Source organism: Oreochromis aureus, unplaced genomic scaffold (genome assembly GCF_013358895.1).
Source record: "Oreochromis aureus strain Israel breed Guangdong unplaced genomic scaffold, ZZ_aureus HiC_scaffold_373, whole genome shotgun sequence".
NCBI lineage: Eukaryota > Metazoa > Chordata > Actinopteri > Cichliformes > Cichlidae > Oreochromis > Oreochromis aureus.
Genome location: NW_024108921.1, coordinates 26,721 through 42,275, shown reverse-complemented (window position 1 = coordinate 42,275; position 15,555 = coordinate 26,721). Strand labels below are relative to the sequence as shown.

The window sequence follows — 15,555 nt, the reverse complement described above, 5'->3', positions numbered from 1 at the left end:
CTGCTCTGCTGCTTCATATATGGTGAGATCTTTAATTCTTTAAGGGGCTTGTTTTAGACACGAGGCCACGTTTGATTGGTGAGACACTTGTTTTCATTCTTACTTTTACTTTAGTCCAGTCTCTATTCTATAAAAGATCAAGATTCACAGTCACTTTAAATTTGTTTTTATCTTTTAAAGTGGTAAAGTTCAAAAGCACAAAGTGAGGACCGCTCACTTTGTGTGTGTAGTGAATATGAGTGACTATCAGCACCGAGGTGTCGCCTGTGCACATTTCCTGTCTCCAGAAATCTTTCACACCTTCAGAAAATGGAAAAGAACCATGTGATGAAACATTATTTTGTTTGCTTGCTACATAAGTTTGTTAAAGCGAGCTGGCTGATATGAGACGTGCGTCTGCTGTTTGCAGGTGTCTGTTTATAGAATAAGGAAATGATACAACTGACCTTGTTTTACTGCTCTCTCACCACACAGCCGGCACTCTGTACTGATCTAAAGACAAACTAAAACCAATCTAAACTTATCTCAGAGAAGTTATTGAGCTTTATGTATTTTTGGACTAATAAAATTAACTAATCCGACAGCAGTAACTGTGAAAGGCTGAACGTTGCTCGCTGCTGCTGCTGCTGCTGCTGCTGCTGCTGCTGCTGCTGCTGCTGCTGCTGCTGCTGCTGCTGCTGCTGCTGCTGCTGCTGCTGCTATCTTCACACGTTTCACTACCAGGTTCCGTGTTTTGAGTTTGCTTCTTCTCTTTCCAGCAGAGTTGTGTGGGCTCATCAGTGCACAGGTTATATCAGTAACAGGAACTGAAGGACGAGGCATCACAGTGCGATGCCACTTTTCTGTCTCTGGAAGCAGGAAGTTCTTCTGTAAGGGAAATTGCAATCCAGGCAATGTTCTTATTGAAACATCTGAGACAAAAGCACAAAAAGGCAAATATAGCATTGAATATGGAGGTACAGTGAGTTATCCTGTCCTGTTTGTGACCATCAAACCACTGACCAAGTCTGACGCTGGGCGTTACAAGTGTGGTGTGAGCGGATTCTTCGTGGATTCAGAACAGGAGGTCCAACTCATTGTTAAAGCTGGTGAGTTTTATTAGATTATTATTAACATTTACCAGAAATTGACTTGTTTTGTGATATTTGAAAAAGGAAAAGTTCACCTCTGTTTAACAGACTACGTTTCACTGTTGCGTCTTTGTGTTGTTCACAGCTCCAACTACCAGCTCACCCAGCTCAACACCTTCGATCACTCTGTCTCCAAGCACCATGCAAGTAAGCACAGCAGGTAAATAGTGAGTTTAAAGGTGCAGAGATTAAACTCTGTGATTCCTCAGAAAACAACATTTTGTGCTGAAAAGCATAAAAGTCACAAAAAAGTGCAGTTATGTTCAGCAAGTGACTGCATGACAAACTCAAAATACACAATCAGTTAATAAGACTTTAAATCAATACATGCCAAAATGGACCTATTCTGTTTCTAATGTGCAGCAGGGTCTTATAGCTCTTTCTCCATTAATGCCATCTTTCTTCTGATTGGTGGCTCGTCACATCGCTTCTCCTTTTCCTCAGACTCAGTCTCCGACACACGCTCAGAGCACTTCCTGCCTCTGGTTGTATGTGTGCCTGTGGTCGTTTTGGTGTTGGCAGCCGTTCTCTTCCTCCGCTGCAAAAAGAAGACACAAAGGAAGGTTGATGGTGAGTACTCTTCCAGCTGCATGTTTATCATTTCTTTGCTATGAATTCAAATCAAGACTGTTGTTTGTCTCCGTTTCACAGGAGTAACCCTTGATTACAGAAACACAAAGGTACTGCTTAACTTTATTTATTGTTGTTACGTCCCCACATAAAAGCTAGGCGATGAGGGAGGGGGGCAGTAACAGTTGGATCCGGGTGAAATGAAAAGAACGCCAGGCAGAGGTATTTAACACAAAATAAATCTTTATTATAATCAATAATAACTCAATAATCATATAAATGGTAACAACAGAAAGAGACAGCACCGCTGCTTTAACGATAACTAGGCAGGCCAAACAAAGTAATAGAGGCCGCCGTCACTCAAACAAAACCACTGCCCAGTTGAGCTACTCACAGCAAGCCACGCACGGTGGGGCTGGGGACACACACACACACACACACACACACACACACACACACACACACACACACACACACACACACACACACACACACACACACACACACACACACACACACACACACACACACACACACACACACACACACACACACACACACACACACACACACACACACACACACACACGGCCACCTCCACACTGCTCTCCTCCAGCTTATATCACCTCTGAGGGTAATTGGTGGTCAACGAGGGCAGATGAGCAGCAGGTGTGTTCTAAAGGAGAAGGAAGGGGCGGAGAGAGACAAGGGGAGGGGCAAGAAAGAAGGAGGAGGAGAGGGAGAAGACAACACCACGCCCACACACTCCCACAGCCTCACAGGATGTAACATTCGCCCCACCTTATATTCACACTATACAAAACACAGAACAGACTCATCACTATGCACTGCGTGAGAGTGCATCAGCCACCAGATTGTCAGTCCCTTTCTTGTGCTGGATAACCAGATCATAATCCTGCACCAGCACTGCCCAGCGCATCAGTCGCTGGTTGTGGTTATACATGCGTTGGAGGAAAGTAAGGGGATTGTGATCCGTATACACCGTTACTGGAAAGGAGCTAGAGCCCACATACACAGTGAAGTGCTGCAAGGCCATCAGCAGCGCTTAGAGCTTCTTTCTCTATGGTGGAATAGTTTAGCTGATGGCGCTTGAACTTTGCAGAGTAGTAGCAGACTGGGTGACACACACCCTCTGTGTCGCCCTGCAACAGCACCGCACCAGCTCCGTGGCACTGGCGCCAACTTCCAGTTTGAAAGGCTAAGAGAAGTTGGGGCGGCCAGAACTGGGGCGCTGCAAAGGAGGGATTTTGCAGACTCAAATGCATGCTGGCACTCTCCTGACCAACCAAAAGGGATTTTGGGGCTACATAGCTTTGTCAAAGGGGCCACAACTACCGCAAAGTTCTTGCAAAACAGCGATAGTATCCAGTCATGCCCAGGAACCGCTTTAACTCCCGCCTAGTGGCTGGGGCCGGGTAGCTGAGGATAGCCTCGACTTTTTGCCTCCACCGGGCGAACCTGCCCGAACCCCACCTGCTTTCCCAGGTACATGACTGTCGCTTTGGCAAACTCGCACTTAGCGAGATTTAGAGTTAGCGTGGCTTTTGCCAATCGCTGAAACACTGATTGCAGGATGGCCACATGCTCTTCCCACGTGTCCGTGTATATCACTACATCATTCAAGTACAAATTACACCGAGGCACATCCCCCAACACTAGCTGCATTAAACGCTGAAAGGTGGCGGAGCATTTTTCATGCCAAACGCCATCACGGTGTACTGCATGAAATGGTCGGGTGTGACAAATGCAGAAATGTCAGAGGCTCTGGGGTCAGAGGCACCTGCCAATACCCTTTAAGAAGGTCCAGTTTGGAGATGTATTTGGCAGGACCTATATTGTCAATGCAATCCTCCATACGAGGAAGTGGAAAGAATCCGAGACGGTCACTGCATTTACCTTCCGGTAGTCGGTGCAGAAACGTGGTGCCATCAGACTTAGGCGCAAGCAAACACGGGAGCTCCAAGGGCTGTGGCTCGGTTGTGCCAAACCATTCTCTACTAAATAACTGACTTCCTTCTTCATCACCTCACGCTTTCCCATGGGGCAGCGGCACGCATGCTGTTTGATTGGGGTTGCGTCACCAACATTGATATCATGTTCACAGACACTAGTACGCGAGGGCACATCACCAAAGAGAGAAGGGTAGGAGTGCAGTAGGCTAAGCACATCTTCGCACTGTGAAGGGGACAGATGAGACAAGTGGGCCGTTACCTCGGCTAAGTAAGCTGAATTTGCCAACCGCCCACACTGTTGTCCCTCAGAAAGCATGTGCAGATCATCGCCGGCACTTGCCTCTCGCCAGCACGGCAGCAGAGACAGCACTGGGGTTGCTGCGCTGGCAACGGTCTCATGAGTTTCCCTATCATGGTAGGGGTTTCAACATGTTAATGTGACACAGGCGGTTTTCCTCCCATGCTCTGGGGTACTGAGGACATAATCTGTCTCGACACCTTCCTCACTACAACATACGGTCCCGCAAAACGGGCCGAAAGAGCAGAACCAGGCACCAGTAGCAACACTAGGACTTTGTCTCCAGCCTGAAAATGTCTTTTACAGCTTTTCTGTCATACCATTTCTTCATGCTTGCCTGGGATGCACACAGGGCCTCTTTTGCTAATGAGGTAGCTTGTTGCCATCGATCCCTACACGCCTTCACAAAATCTACCACGTTAGTTTTTGGAACACCCCCACTAAGGAACTTCTCTTTCAACACCTTTAGTGGGCCCCGCACATCATGGCCAAACACAAGGGTAGCCGGCTGACCCCTAAGGACTCCTGCTTGGCATCACAGACAGTGCAAACAGCACGAAGGGGACGCCTTCATCCCAACTTCTGCCCGTGTCATGGCAGTACTTTTTCAGCATGGCCTTAAGTGTTTGGTGCCAACGCCAAGTGCACCCTGCGACTCTGGGTGGTAAGCACTAGACACGGAATGAGAAATGCCAAGGGAAGTTAAAGTCTGTTTAAATGCTCGGGATAAGAAATTAGTTCCCTGGTCCGCTTTGCACTGTTTTTGGGAGACCAAAGGTGGTAAAAACTTGATTAGCGCCTTTAGTAATGTTTGCAGTGGTGATCCTCCGCAGAGGAATTGCTTTGGGGAACCGCGTAGACAAGCACATTATGGTCAATAAAAACTGGTTACCTGCCCGTGTTCTTGGCAAAGGACCAACACAATCGACCAAAAGTGGCTCACCAACAGCAGGTGTTGGACATAGTGGGGCGGGGGGCACAGTTTGGTTTGGTTTGCCCACCAGTTGACACGTGTGACAAGTCTTACAATACTTTGCAACATCTGCCTTCATTGCCGGCCAGAAGAAGTGCTGCAGAATACGGTCATATGTTTTAGTTATCCCCAAATGTCCTGACCATGAATGGTCATGGGCTAATTGTAGCACATGCTGACGCAAACTAGCTGGGACCACTATCTGTTGGACTACACTCCAGTCCTCCCCTGGCTTTGAGGTCCACCTGCGCATTAACAATCCATCACAAACAACAAATGTCTGCTTCCTGTCTCCTGTCAGACCATCACTCTCATCTACGGCGGCAAAACATTTGGCTAACGACGGGTCCTTTTTCTGAGCGATCATAAGGGCCTCCAGCGTGAGGAGGGGGGGCTGCAGGTTCAGGAGCAGGCTCAGCTACTTCTTGAGCCAGTTCCTTGGCATCAGGACCCACCTCCTCCTCGGAGGGCATCACATCCTTTTCCAAAATAGAGCCGACCACTGACTCTGACAAGTCAACCACTTCTTCCTGCCGACGGGCGTGTGACCAGGTAAGAACACCTACAGGAAATACATCCGGGTGCTGCCGGCTTAAAGCATCTGACAAAGGACTTGGGCCAGGGGTCTTTGTGACCTCTGGGGTAGGATAAACCTTCCCGCCTGCAATGTCATTGCCCATTATGAAATCCACGCCATCAATCGGGAAGCAAGGACACACAGCCACAGGAAAAACACCACTTACTAGGTCACTCTGCACCCAAATACGATTGAGGGGGTCGGGCACATAAGTCATTCCAACGCCCCTAACAATAACATCAGTGCCGCTGGCAGTCTTTTCATCAAAGGCCAGTGCACTGGCCAGTATGAGGGACTGTGAGCCACCCATGTCACGTAAAATGGTCACAGTCCGCTCATCTTTAGGCTCACCAGAGAGCGACACTGCTCCTTTAAAAATGAAGGGTTTAAAGCATTCATCAGGACTCTCAGTGCTAAGGGGTCTGTTAACAGGAGAAGCGATTTTGATCAGCCCCATCCCTTTTGACTTATGTGGTATTGAGGCTGGCTGCCTTCGCCTGTAGGCCTCGCAGTCCGCTATTAAATGGCCAGATTTAAAACAGTAAAAACACTTCCGGTCTGACCTGGGACGTGGCACAGGCACCTCCCCCCTTGTGCCATGCTCACCACTAGCACCGCTAGCCTTCGCTAGTGTGTCGCGTCGCTCTTGCTTAATGACACTGGCTTTATGGACGAGTGCGAACTCGTCAGCCAGTGTTGCGGCCTGCTGCAACGTGGAGACTTTCTGTTCGTTCAGATATACTGCCATCCGCTCGGAGATGCAGTTTTTGAATTCCTCAATGAGAATTAACTCCCGTACCGAAACTAGATCTGCAGCTTTACAGGCCATACACCATCGGTCAAAGAGGACACTTTTTTCCCTCGCGAAATCCAGGAAGGATTGACCCTGCACCTTTTTCAACCCCCGAAATCGCTGCCTATAAGCCTCGGGGACTAGTTCGTAGGCTAACAGGATAGCACTTTTTAGTTTGTCGCAATCCAAACTGCACTCAGTGGACAACGAGGAACAAACCTCCTGTGCCTTGCCCACCAGCTTGCACTGCAGCAGGATGGCCCACGCATCCCGCGGCCAACGCAAGGCTGTTGCTATCCGCTCAAATGATTCAAAGTAAACCTCCACCTCAGTGTCACGAAACACAGGGACCAGACGACTATTCCTGCCTACATCAAACTGCACCTCTGTCTGTGACAGTGAGGCCGCCACAGGAGGGGAGGAGGCCTGCTGGAGTTCCAGCTGTCGCAGCTTGACCTTAGTCCCCGCCTCCACCTTCTTCAACTCAACCTCCCTGGCCCTAGCCAGTTCCGCGTCCAAACGCCTAAGCTCTATTTCCCTTTTCAGCTGGAACTCTCTCTCGAGCTGCTCCTTTTCCAGCTGGAGACAAGCCAGACGGACTTTGAGCCTAGCATCCTGCTTAGAACCCTCTGATGACTGGGTGGAGAGTGGATCAAAACGGGCAGCGTCATTGGCCCGCCTCGGGCAGCCCCTGGCCCACAGGTGTAGACACTGATGGTTCTACGACCTGGCTTGGAACATGAGGCGCTGCACTTGGTCCAGCCGACCGGTGTGCTCGGGGTTGCATTACAACCACCCCTTCTCCAACAACCCGGACACCAGAGCGGCCTTCAGCTCCGCTTATGCGTAGACCAGTGGAGACACTGATCCCGTAATGTGTTGCCACCTCCTGCAGATCCCTCTTCCTACAAACATCCAGCACAGCGAGCGACGGCTTTGCCGTAAACCCAGCAATATCAAAAGTGGCCATGAAACCAAAACGGCCCGCAAAACACATAAGTTAACCACCCAAGGGCCACACAACACCTTTACTACACAAACAAAAGAACAGGCAAAACAAAATGTGTTGTGTCAAGTCAACCATTAACTAAAATACTACCAACCCTCTCCCCAGTCCTGCCTACTCAGAATCTAGCCTCACCTAGCTTCTGGAGCGTACCAGGCTCGAGGCCACTTTAAAGGCAAATCATCAAGTGCCGAAGGCACCGAAAAGCCTACCCCCAACAGAGAATTAATCCCCACCCGGGTTTGCTCCGAAAATAACAAAGCCAAAACAAAAAACGAGTGTCCGAAGGACGAGCAAACGCTCAGCTAGACACTCCCCTGTTCTAGCCAGGGAGAGCAGCAGCTAGTCAAATAACCCTCACACTACACACAAACACCTGTTCACAATCGTAATTAACTCAACTCCTTTCATTCCTATCCCGGACGAGGGCAGATGAGCAGCAGGTGTGTTCTAAAGGAGAAGGAAGGGGCGGAGAGAGACAAGGGGAGGGGCAAGAAAGAAGGAGGAGGAGGAGAGGGAGGAGACAACACCACGCCCACACACTCCCACAGCCTCACAGGATGTAACAATTGTTTTTACCGTCATGTTGACCATGTGCACAACATTTTTTTACATTTTTTTTCCTGAACCTAATCACCGCCTAAACCCACCAGAAAAGTCAGCTTTACAAAAATCAGAAAAGCAAATCCCTCCAACCTTCAACTGACAGGCTCAGTGCCGTAACACAATGTGTTTTAGATACTTGTAATAAAATGCATCCAAAACTAAAAGAAATCTGTCTGAAACTCAGAGAGTGTGAGAATTTTATTTATTTGTATCTCCATCTATGCAAAAATGTAGCACAATCACAGAGGTGTTTATTAGAAATGACATCCTCAGCTCTAAGCATATGTGAATGTATCTGTTCCATGAAATACAGAGTAAACAGAACCACAGCAAAGCTTAATTTTACTATAAAACCAACAGAACAAAGAGAAAAGCCGAGCAGGCAGCTCACCATGCTGCCCGTGCATCTTATCTCAGAGGGATGCCACGCCCGTGTAGCTCCATTCACACACAGTTATCACCACTAGATGGCAACACAAGCAGGATTATCTGAAGAGCTGGGCAGCGTTAAAGGAAACTTAAAGTCAGTTTTGTTTGTTTTGTTTCATTTCAGTGGAAACCCGACACCCAACACTCTTTTAAAATTGTTGTTTCTATTTTCAGATTGAACCTTATGAAAACTGCGTTTTTCACACACGTGAAGACGCCATCTACGAGAGCCTCGATCCAATCAGCAGGGACCAGGACCCAACCTACTCCACACTCTCACACACTCACACGACTCACAAGGGGATTCAAGAGTGATTACAATTATCTGTGAAAAATGCATGTTTTATATAGTTTTATACCCATGTGTATGATCATACGTCTTATAAAAATAAATAAAGAAATATAAGCTACATGTAGGTCATGGATGTCAACCTCAGTTTGTGTTTGGGACACATGAGGAAGTGATATTCCTAAATACAATTTGGTCCACAGAAATGATCCAACTCCCTCGTGAGCTTCAGCACACCTGTTGGCACATTTTGAAGTAATAGTGAGTTTGTTATTGGCCTCCTGTAACAAACACACTAGTTTAACAAACGGTGTGTACCTTCTGTGAAATGCGACACTGACACTGACATCTTTCCTTCTCTTATGACTTGCTGTGACTTTTTACGTTTACTGTTTATTTTTATTTTACTACTTTTTCCAGATTCTAAGCTTTGATTCATGTTCTGATATTTTGAGTAGTATTAGGTTCATTTTCATTTTATTTTATTATTTTAGTCTTAAGTCACCTTGACTGGGCTTCACATGCTGTCATTCAGTAACCTGCATAATAAAAAATGTTGATTTAAAATCATATTTCATTGACAGAAACAAACTTATTCTAAACTCGTCAGACAAAACAAATTAGCAAGTGACTCCTATACACACAGGAAGGAGCGCACTGTCCTCAAAGACACTAACATGCTCTTGTCTACGACAGTGTACATATGTAAATGGACTGATTCTTATATAGCGCTTTTCTACTCTCCTGGAGTACTCAAAGCGCTGTATACAACACGTCACATTCACCCCATTCACCCAAGCACTGTTATCTATATGTTGAGTGCTTTCCAACTATCATTCATACTCCAATGGATGCATCGGAGAGCAAATCGGGGTTAGTATCTTGCCCAAGGATATTTCGCATGCAAACTAGGGGAGCCGGGGATTGAACCGCCAACCTTCCAATCAGCAGCTGACCTGCTCTACCTCCTGAGCTACAGCCACACAAATGATCCTTCTGATCCTTTGTAAGATGAAAAATGATTGAAAAATATCAAATATCAATGCTAAAATGTAAAAACCCTATAAAGTCAAATTGCATTTAATTGAATATTAAGCTCAATGTGTTTTCTAGAGTATTTATTGTGGTATTATTGTCTCATGGGGCGTCACAGAGGGGAACTTTGTACAGTTTTTTTTAATTGGTTTGGCGCAGTTTTCACAAGCAATTGGTACATTTTCAAAACTCTTCGTACTTATATCACAACAGATCATCAAAAGTGCACCTTTTTCAAACATTTCAGCATATTTCCAATTGTGTTAGTACAATACACATAATGACAAAATATCCTTTTCACTACACAAAGTAAGTGTTTCATCTAAATAAATGTTTCGTTCACAGTTACTGCCTTTCATAATGTTATCACTATAAAATTTTTGATTTGCATCTCTTATCATTCAGTTTAATACATTTGTCTGTCACTTCATTCAACTGATCTTAATGTTTAATCAATGAATCATTCATTATGTCCATGGATTTTCAACTTGATTGATTGTTGTCTGGTCATTTGTAAGTTGCTGCAAGAGCTTTCAATCTAGAAATACTAATTGCTAATTGTTTCCCCCTGATGATCACAATTAGTTACCATATAAGTAGAACTGTGTTTGAGACTTTGCACTGTTCAAATATGGAGCAGGATAGACTCATAGGGAGAGGAAACCTTCATCGGAGAGGTGGTCTTCAGAGAAATGTAGGCAGAAGACAATGCACCATCATCTCTAATGAAGTCCGGGCCATCATTGTTGACCATGTGGTTAACAGAGGCTTTACCATGGCTGAGGCTGCCCGGTTGGTACAGCCTAATTTACAAAGGTCAACTGTCAGCTCTACAGGGAGTGCAGAATTATTAGGCAAATGAGTATTTTGTCCACATCATCCTCTTCATGCATGTTGTCTTACTCCAAGCTGTATAGGCTCGAAAGCCTACTACCAATTAAGCATATTAGGTGATGTGCATCTCTGTAATGAGAAGGGGTGTGGTCTAATGACATCAACACCCTATATCAGGTGTGCATAATTATTAGGCAACTTCCTTTCCTTTGGCAAAATGGGTCAAAAGAAGGACGACAGGCTCAGAAAAGTCAAAAATAGTGAGATATCTTGCAGAGGGATGCAGCAGTCTTAAAATTGCAAAGCTTCTGAAGCGTGATCATCGAACAATCAAGCGCTTTCATTCAAAATAGTCAACAGGGTCGCAAGAAGCGTGTGGAAAAACCAAGGCGCAAAATAACTGCCCATGAACTGAGAAAAGTCAAGCGTGCAGCTGCCAAGATGCCACTTGCCACCAGTTTGGCCATATTTCAGAGCTGCAACATCACTGAGTGCCCAAAAGCACAAGGTGTGCAATACTCAGAGACATGGCCAAGGTAAGAAAGGCTGAAAGACGACCACCACTGAACAAGACACACAAGCTGAAACGTCAAGACTGGGCCAAGAAATATCTCAAGACTGATTTTTCTAAGGTTTTATGGACTGATGAAATGAGAGCGAGTCTTGATGGGCCAGATGGATGGGCCCGTGGCTGGATTGGTAAAGGGCAGAGAGCTCCAGTCCCACTCAGACGCCAGCAAGGTGGAGGTGGAGTACTGGTTTGGGCTGGTATCATCAAAGATGAGCTTGTGGGGCCTTTTCGGGTTGAGGATGGAGTCAAGCTCAACTCCCAGTCCTACTGCCAGTTTCTGGAAGACACCTTCTTCAAGCAGTGGTACAGGAAGAAGTCTGCATCCTTCATGAAAAACATGATTTTCATGCAGGACAATGCTCCATCACACGCGTCCAAGTACTCCACAGCGTGGCTGGCAAGAAAGGGTATAAAAGAAGAGAAACTAATGACATGGCCTCCTTGTTCACCTGATCTGAACCCCATTGAGAACCTGTGGTCCATCATCAAATGTGAGATTTACAAGGAGGGAAAACAGTACACCTCTCTGAACAGTGTCTGGGAGGCTGTGGTTGCTGCTGCACGCAATGTTGATGGTGAACAGATCAAAACACTGACAGAATCCATGGATGGCAGGCTTTTGAGTGTCCTTGCAAAGAAAGGTGGCTATATTGGTCGCTGATTTGTTTTTGTTTTGTTTTGGAATGTCAGAAATGTATATTTGTGAATGTGGAGATGTTATATTGGTTTCACTGGTAAAAATAAAGAATTGAAATGGGTATATATTTGTTTTTGTTAAGTTGCCTAATAATTATGCACAGTAATAGTCACCTGCACACACAGATATCCCCTAAAATAGCTAAAACTAAAAACTACTTCCAAAAACATTCAGCTTTGATATTAATGAGTTTTTGGGTTCATTGAGAACATGGTTGTTGTTCAATAATAAAATTATTCCTCAAAATACAACTTGCCTAATAATTCTGCACTCCTGTATCATCCAAACTTTTCGCCAAGAAAACCGGTATGTCCTGCTATAGCAACTTCACTTCTAAAAATAGTACCCTATTGTATAGATGAACAACATGTAATTGTCAGTTTACAGTAATGTGATTGGTAATACTTCAATATTGACAGTATATGATTGTCCTCAGAATTAACAGGAGACAACCTGGTGGTGGTCGCCCACGTGTTTTGACTGACCAGCAGGAGTTGGCTGTGGTGGAAATGGTCAGGGCAAGGAATGACATACGGCTGTCTGAAATCAAACAGGCTATTGAGAACAGCAATGACACCTTTGCCAATGTGCCATCAATTAGCCTTCCAACGATTGCCCGGCTTTTGAAGAAGCACCAGGTTTCCATGAAACAAATTTACTTGGTTCCTTTTGAGAGGAACAATGTCCGGGTGAAACAACTGCGTTCAGAATATATTCAGGTACAACACTAAACTGGCATGCAATTACTGTAACAGTACTGACAACTATTAGTTGTAAAAAAAACTAACTAAATGATCATTTTAGAGGGTGATGGAGCTGGACGCTGCTGTGAATCAGCACAAGTATATTTGAGGCCGGTTTCAATCTGGCAAAAACTAGACGCAGAGGACGTAACCTTATTGGACAAAGGGCTACCATCCAAGTCCCTGGACAACGTGGGGGAAACATCTCAATGTGTGCAGCTATATCTGAAGATGGTGTGTTAGGCTGTAGACCAGTTCTAGGGTCATACAACACTGAACACCTGATAGTTTTTTTTAAATGAACTGGAGCAGGCCTGTCAGGGAGAAGACATCGTCTATGTTGTTGTGTGGGACAATGTCAGCTTCCACCATGCACAGCTGGTTCAGGAATGGTTTCAAACACATCCTCGCTTCATGACCTTCTATCTTCCACCATATTCCCTTTCCTCAACCCAATTGAGGAATTCTTCTCTACATGGAGGTGGAAGGTGTATGATCGCCATCCCCATGAGCATGTCTCCTTCTTCAAGCCATGTGTGAAGCTTGTGGTGATATAACTGCTGAGCAATGTCAAGCCTGGATTCGTCATGCCAGGAGATTTTTCCCACGGTGCCTGAACAACGAAGACATCCACTGTGATGTTGATGAAAATTTATGGCCCAATGTTAATGACCGGCTTGATTAATTGTGTAAAAGTGATAAGAATAAAATAAAATAAAAATATATTTTGCTTATGTAAATGACTTGTTTTTTTTCTCCCTTTTTCATATGTATGTATGTATGTGTGTGTGTGTGTGTGTGTGTGTGTGTGTGTATATGTACATACATACATACATACATACATACATACATACATACATACATACATACATACATACATACATACATACATACATACATACATACATACATATTTTTTGTTCTTTTTTTTTTATGTCTGAACATAAGTGTAATATTTGCTGTGTAAAGTTTTACAGTTCAGTTACACTCATTCATCATCAAGGACAATTTGAATCTCTTACCTTGTATTATTTGCTCCTGAATGAAATGATTGGTAAAACTACTAAGTTGAAAAAAGAGCTTACTGTTTTGTTTGGGTGATTAAAGCAAATGTTCTCAAAATATATCACTAGGGATGGGTTCTGACATAAACGGTAGTAACCAGACCGAAAAGCAGCGCACATTTCGGTGCTTTTTTTTTCCTGAGCCAATTCTAGCCAATCATTTTACGTTTCCGAGGATAGTAGGCGGGGCCAGGTACGTACGTTCTTTTAGAGCAGAGCTACAGATTAAAAATGCCCAAGGCAAAGCGATCAAAAGTCTGGCTGTACTTCACAGCAAAAGATGCAAACTCAGCAGCCTGCAACAAGTGCTTTAAGCTGATACTGTGATACTGTCAAAGGAGGTAACACCTCAAATCTGATGAAACACCTGGCGACGCATAGCGGGTGTTTAAAAGCCGAGAAATACGCCGTGTTTGATAGCTTGCAGCGAGACCTCACACCGTGCACATCTACTGCGGGTGTGGTGCCTGTTATCGGACCCGGAGTTAGCAACATCCCCCAAAAACCCGAAGAGGAGAGTCCTGGCCCCTAGCCCTGCCAACGTAGCAGAAATGATGAGGATGATGATGGCAGCAGCAGCCGTTCTTCTCTGCGTGAGTAGCTTCATGTTGTTTGTGTGTAATTAACGTTGAGTACGCTAACCAAATTATTACATTAATGCATGTAAGGTGAACTTGCAAACACCTTCGTAGTTACATGTGGCTGTCTTCTTGTTTGATGGCAGATGCTCCCTTCACCCTGGCCAAAAAGGCTAAAATGACCAAAGAAAAAGTGGAAAACAGTTAAACATGAGAGGTTTTTGGACAAAGTTTGTGTTTTTTCCATTGTTTAAGCACTGCTTCCAGCCAAGACTGATACCATGTATGCCCTATAGCTGCAGAAAAGGCTAACATTGTTATCTTTTTACAAAAAAAACAGCTGAACATGAGAGGTTTTTGGACAAAGTTTGTGTTCTCCATTCTTTAAGCACCGGTTTGAGCACCGTTTAAGCACCGGCACCGTTTCAAAAGTACCGGTTTGGCACCGGTATCGGATAAAACCTAAACGATACCCATCCCTATATATCACAGTGATCATGTGTTCTGATACAATGATTACGTGGAATGTAAATATGTGCAAATGCAATGAAATCATGACATCAGATTTGAAAGGATGACTAGTGTTACAAATGTGATCAAATGTGAGTTTTGTACTGAGAGATTTGAAAATGCACACTTTAGTTATGAAAATAGTGCCAAACCAATTAAAAAAAACTGTAACACCCCTCTTTGCTCAAACATGTGAAAAGTGCTTCCACATCCAACCAGCAGGTGTCACTGTTGACCAAAGACTTGTTCAGCATTTGGTGTATGTCTATTATACAGTACATCTTTATTAAAAGTACATCTTTTTCTTTGTTATGAATTTTACAGCATTTATAATATTTACAGCTTCTATAAAATGTGCATTTAAGGGTTTTATTGTAATGAATGTAATGTGTGACATCCACACTGTAAAAGTGTTCACTTGGTTCTACAGAATATGATTTTCTTCACTTCCTGCACACATTCAGGTCCTTGGATGGAAGCACAAAGCTGACTGTGATCCTTTCTCGTCTCGTGGGTACAGAGACCCAAAGGGTCATTAACAAGTTCACAAAAACAACCGCAGAGAACAAAAAGTGGTACGAACTGGAGTTGTTTTTTGTCTCTTTCATCGCGGTGTCTCATAGATGTATGTTTGATTTATATTTAACTGTAGCTGAGGCTCCTAACAGTCACACAGAACATGATGTTAACAAGGAAGCAATAAAGGTGAAGCAGCTAAAGCTAGGCTTTCACTGACTGGTGAAGTTTAGCTTTGAAGCTGGTGATATCTTCCTGCTTTTGTTTCACAACAGAGATGATCTGACTGAGAAAACGAGGCACACACAGCCTCATATGGACGCGTCAAACACAAAGAGCTGTTCCCTAAATGGGCATCATCAC

At 44.6% G+C, this 15,555-nt stretch overlaps 1 long non-coding RNA gene across 1 annotated transcript; it reads left to right on the top strand.

Annotated features, from left to right (window-relative positions):
* Positions 1 to 1,573: 1,573 nt before the first annotated feature.
* LOC120437038 lies at positions 1,574 to 8,658 on the top strand. The gene is made up of 3 exons (XR_005610774.1): positions 1,574 to 1,700; positions 1,782 to 1,810; positions 8,530 to 8,658. It is a non-coding gene; the product is annotated as an uncharacterized LOC120437038 (long non-coding RNA).
* The last annotated feature ends 6,897 nt before the right edge of the window (positions 8,659 to 15,555 follow it).